Genomic DNA, 6000 nt, shown 5'->3' with positions numbered 1-6000 from the left:
GTAATCGGTTTTATAGATAATGATGCCTTCAGTGGCAGCTACATTAAAAACCCTTTTAACTTTAAACATTATAACATTAATTGTGTGGACTCGTACGTGGATGGCGAACAGGTGCCGGCGAAACCCCTACAACCCAATTTTGAGAATGGAAACTGTGTGAGGGATTACGTGCAGCTCGTGCAGGTGACTGGGAAATATGTAAAAGACCATTCGCTCTTGATCGACCGTGGTGAATTTGCCCAGGGTTATATGATGTACATCTTTGATCTGACCCCAGATCAGGAGTGCGCTGATCATTATTCTCTGATTAAAACTGGAAACCTGAGAGCGGAGATTCAGTTTGCAACAGCTGTTCCCTCTACGGTTAACATGATAGTGTATGGGGTTTTTGATAATGTGCTTGAAGTGAACCATAGAAGAAATGTCCTGTTTGACTATATGTGATTATGAACACTGTGCAGCTAAGGCATATTTTCTCAAAGGACCCTTCTTTTTTAGATGTTTTTCCTAGCGACTTGCTCCCTAAAGGTTTTGTGTCCGGAAGACCTTTGGGACTTATTGTTAACACGCACCCCCATGACTTACCTAGGGAACACAGGCTGGCCCTCTATTTATCAAAACAGGGGCCTGAGTTTTTTGACTCCTACGGATTTTCCCCAGACAGCAACTTTTTTCATAAATCTATTATGACTTTTTTAAACCATAACTCTAATAACGTTGTGTTTCATCAGAGAAAACTACAGGACCCCCTAGCTGTAACCTGTGGTTATCATTGTATTTTTTTTAAAACAACATAGTAGGGGCTTATCTTTTAATTGCATTTTAAAATTGTACACCGATGGTGGTGTGGTTTGTAAAAGGGAAAAGACCAGGCATGCCCAGACATGTTTCAAACATGTTTCAACATGTCCAGACTTGTTTGTCTTGTCATGAGTTTAAAGAGGCGCATCAATAAAGCACATGTTGAATTTTGTTTACGTCTTTTATTTTACACCATTAACCATTTGATTTTTTCATTTTTTAACAGGGACATTTTTAAAAGGGGTGATGCTATTTATGGCCTTCACAGGCTCTAGCCCTGTTTTTAGATGTTCTAAAAACTGTTTATTGGTAACATGCCCTACAACGGATGTAGGCACATTCAAATCTGCCAAGGCTTTCATAAAAACATTCCACCCTTAGGAGTCCTTTTGAGCCAGTTACCCTCCTGACTAAATTGAGCATGTGAGACTCCTCAATCGCTTCCCCCCAGTACACAAAACTGCCATTATTGCCCCAAGAAGAAACATCTTTACGCTGAGTTTATTTAACAATATTTCAGCTTTTTTTTATAGCAAGGATTTACCCCCTCCAACACCTCCTGAACGACAAAGTCCAATGATCCCGCCCTGGAATTCAGGAGGTAGAATTTCCTCTTGCTCGGGGAGAAAGAGGTTTATTTTAGTCTTTTTCATTTCACCATGCTTAGCCAATACAAGGTATCTTTGAAGGACCCCCTCGTAAAGTTTAGCCTTTTCGTAGTCAGATAAACCAGTTCTTTGAAGAATGTCTTTCATTTCTGAATCCAGCTGGCAAGTGGTTGTAGTTCTGATATTTTCTTCACCACTAGAAGCACACTTTATTTGTTCTAACTGATGGCTAGGAACGAGGTACAATTTTTCAGCATGTTCCATTATCTGTTAATTAAAAAGCTTGACAGTAGAGGGAGTGCAAAGCTCAACAAAGGTCCGATAAAGCCACCAGCTTATTTTACAATTAGCTTTTTTCTTTTGAGGGATAGCTTTTTATCACTCCGCTTTTTAATAATCCCCGATTTTCTTTTTAGGATGCTTATTTGTCTGGGTTTTAGAGGAACGTTCCCTTTTAAAGTGTTGAGTGCTATTTTTGAGATGGCCGCTACCAGCTCATCAGAAGCCGAGCAGAGAATAGCCTTCCTTTGCTGTGGCTTGGCTTTGATGAGAAATCTTAAAAGAGAAAAGTTTCTCTGCACACGGCTAGACATGTTTGTCAGAGGGATGCTCTTTTTTAAAATGGAAGTTTGATAAAAATAACTATTTTTATGGGTTTTTTAAGGTGTAAACACAGGGCCAGTCTGGGGGGAAAAGGCCTGTTCTTAACCTGAAGGCTTCAGGCATTGAAGCATTTAAATCCACCAGCAGATACCCATAGGGGTTTTTGGTAGCATCCTCAAAAGCCTCCCAAAAATAATTGTGTTTTACCAGGGTACATTTGCCAGGCCAGAGTGGTGATTTGCAGTTTATCGTGTTTTTTTTTTAAAAGAACCATATACTTAGTATTTAAATTAATCGTTCAGCTTAGATCATCTATAATAACCATATTCACTTAATTATTAGGAAATAAACGTTCATCATTAAAAGTATTAGGTAAACCTTCCAAAAATGTAATACATGGAAATTTTTGCAGCAACTCTTTATACAATGGTTGCCAACATTTATAACACCACACAATATTTTCAGGCATACATGATAACAATTTATTACCATTTTCTAACAATTGCTTTATAAAAAATGATTTTCCAGAATTCAAGGGGCCACAAAGCAAACAGGAAAAGGGGTGAGCAAACTCAACGTGGCTTTTCATAATCAATACCTGTACGGCAAGGTTTTAAAATCCTCCTTGAGGGCTCTTTTGTTGTAAACGAATTTCTGTGTTTTCTTCAGAGTTCTTGTTTCTATCAACCAATGTTTTTTTACCCTTATGATTCCTGGCTGCTGTACCATGATTTCTTTTGGGATCTCTCCCATGGGGTAATCCCAGACAAGTTCTTTTAAGCTTTCAAAATTAATTTTCTCACTATTCCCTGAGTTGAGTGTGATCCCTTTTAATTTCATACAGGTCTTACCATTGGACAGTTTGTACCCGTATGTTTGTACCTGTATGTTTTAGCGGACACAAATTCCAGGATGTGTTCATCTCGGGGTATTTTGTTAGTCAGATCCCATAAATAATCCCCTAGGGGCAGATTCCACTCCCTTTCTTTACTCACAAAAATCACAGAATCCATATCATGATAAAGACACCGCTCCTGTAAGCGATCTAACAGATGGTAGAGCTCTAGCCTGGCATAAGCGGTGGTAAAGCACACTATAAACACGTTAGTGTTGCTGGAATGGGTGCAGCATTCTTTTGCGTACTTCTAAGACACTACGGCTGTGTCATCGATAAACTCGCACGCTGACACGTCGTAATAAGGTACAAATACGTACTTGAAGAGCTCGTCAGGGTCCGTCACTATACTGGTGTTAGTCAAATTTTTTCGCTGACCAAATTTTCCCCACAAGGAATTTAAAAACAGCTTTGAGATTTGCCTTTTTGCAGGGTTTACCTTTATCTTGTTTAGACGCGCAGACACACCTTCTCTTTCACGGTACTCTTTAACATACTGGTTTTTTTTAACTCGTCCGAACACCAGTGAGCATAGGAGGCAAGTTCTATACCCACGTGGTGCTCAGGCACCAGCAATATTCAGAGCCTAGGGGCTCCAGCTCCACCAATATTTGGGGCCAGGGAGGACGCCCGGCCCCATCTGCGGCCCCCTCCCGCCCCCCACAACTCATCCGCCCCCCTCTTGCCTTCCGAGGGCTCCAGAGCAGAGAGGCACTGACACACAGTCTCTTCAGGGCAGCTCTATGTTGCCTCGCTGCAGCAACTGCTGACGCAGGGTCCTAGCACCCCCAACTTGACTACCAGGGCAGACTGACTCAGACCCTTTCATTTTCCAGTGGGACCCTCCAGCAGCACAGGGGGTCTCTCTGCCTGCAGTCACCACTCCTGTCCCATGCTGGGCAAGGAGGCAGCCCCATCCCTCACCCCCCAGTGAGGCTACAGTCAGGGGCAACAGCAGGGAGGAGGTGCACGCAGCGCCCCCCGGCACCCACCACGGGGGAGGAGAGGGAGATTCCTGGACCTGAGAGGGGCCCTAGGAGCACATGCAGTGACAGTGGTGGGGGAGAATGTGGTGCTGGGGAGGCAGGAAAAGGGGCTCCTCCCCCAGATCTTGCTGCTGCCGGTGGGGAAAGGGCTGGGGGGAGTCCTTCTCTCTGGCCCCTGTCCTGGAGCAGCCTGCCTGCACCCCAAACTCATTCCCAGCCCCAGACAGAGCCCTCACCCAGAAAAAGGAGTTTCTTTGAAAAACCAGGGTGTGTAAAGGTCATTTTTTGTAGGAAAAAAGGTGGGTAGGTGTGTGTGTTGGGGGGGGGGGGACATGTGGCTATATACTTTAGCTTCTTTAAACTTTAATGGTTAAAAAGTTCTTATTTTCTATAGTAAATGTGTTTAAACTGTTAATGAAAAGACACTGTAAATGGTAATATACCCATTAACATCTCTGTAACCAGAAGTCTTTAAAAGCTGCAACTTGCATTCATTTTATGGCCTTGGCTTTTTAAAACGAGTTTGCTCATTTAAAAATAATCCCTGTTAAACTTATTACTAAAAACCCCTTCAAGTCTTATTTTACATTGTTAAAAAGTTACTGTGTTTTGTGTTTACTGTGGGTTTTATTTTTTTTCATATTACGCTCTAACCCTTTTTTAAAAAGTCACAGTTGGCATGGGTTGTAACCGAACCCTGGCTTTTAAAGCTTTTTGCACAATTTACAGGCCATGAGGGTTGGGTTTGGTTATCTTTTTATTATTTTACATTGTTATTACTTTAAAAAACACACATTAAAATGGTTTATATTATGTGTTGGTCAGCTTTTGTTACAGAGTGGAAAAAAACAACAAAGAAGGTCCTGGTTGTTTAGATAAGAGCAGAGCAGGGGGCCCTTTGTTTTTTTCTGGGGAAAAAGGCTGGAGGGTCTCTGGCTACATACTTTAGCTTTTTTAAACTTTCATTGTAAAAAGTTTTTATTTTATATAGCAAGTTTATTTCCACTTAAAGTTATTATTTTTCTAATACAAGTTTTTGGCATCATTTTGTTTTAAATGCAGGCCTAGGGCTTTCTTGCTATGTTCTGGCCTTCTTATCTCTGATCACAGAGGCTGTTTTTGCTAACAATGGCTTTGCTGTGGAAGCCTGTTATTTCAAATTGTGCTTACTAAAAAGTGCCCAGTGCTAGTTTAAAACCTAGGGGGAAAAACATTTTTATCACTATATATTACTTTTATAACCCTGGGTTGTTTTTGCAAGTTCACGTGTTATTTAAACACCTATGCCAAGGGGGTTAAATAAAGGAATGTGTCTTCAGATAGCCTTGTTTTTCAGAGGGATTTTCTTCTTTTCTAATTCACTACCTTCACAAGGGTGTTTCAAGTTTTTTTCACTAAAAACCTTGGGGAAAAACTTTTTTTAATCAGGGTTTAACCCTGGGGTGCTTTTGTATGTTTTTTTTTTTAATTACAACACATACAAAAGGGCTGTGTCTTTCCAAGTCATTATAAAGCAAAACTCTATTCCTTGGCAAAACGTAATGTAACTTTAACATGTGCTTGTTAAAAAGCAGGTAAAGAAGCAAACTCCTTCTCTGTGATCCACTGACTCACAGAGGCTGCTTTGCTAACAGGAGCTTTGCTGCAAAAGCCTGTTGTTTCATATTGTGCTTACTAAAAATAGCACATTAGTCTAAAACCCAGGGAAAACTTTTAAAATTCGGTGTTACTAAAAGCTTACGGTTTTAACTTTTATAAAAACCCCCTCTGTAAAAGGGCTATATGGCAGAAAAAATGCTGGGGGTCTGTTTCTTTAGATAAGAATAGGGGAGGGGAGGGAAAAGGGGAGGGAAATGGCTCTTCTTTAAAATTTTGGGACTGTAGGATTGGTTCAGGAAAATTAATTCTATGATGCTGTTGTGGAACGAACTCTGATTGGTCTGATCCAAAGGTGGTGATAACAAGTCTAAACCAGGAAAGTTGCCTCATTCTACAGAAAGACTGGAAAGGTAAGAATTCTCTCTTTCTGATTCAATCATGTACTCTCTATCTTGGCCCTTTGGAAAGGGGGCTTTCTTTTCCCTTTTCTTGCCCTGTTCTTTCTTTT

The sequence above is a fragment of the Mauremys mutica genome, chromosome 4 (assembly GCF_020497125.1).
Source record: "Mauremys mutica isolate MM-2020 ecotype Southern chromosome 4, ASM2049712v1, whole genome shotgun sequence".
NCBI classification, from domain to species: domain Eukaryota; kingdom Metazoa; phylum Chordata; order Testudines; family Geoemydidae; genus Mauremys; species Mauremys mutica.
This window is presented reverse-complemented; position numbering follows the sequence as displayed.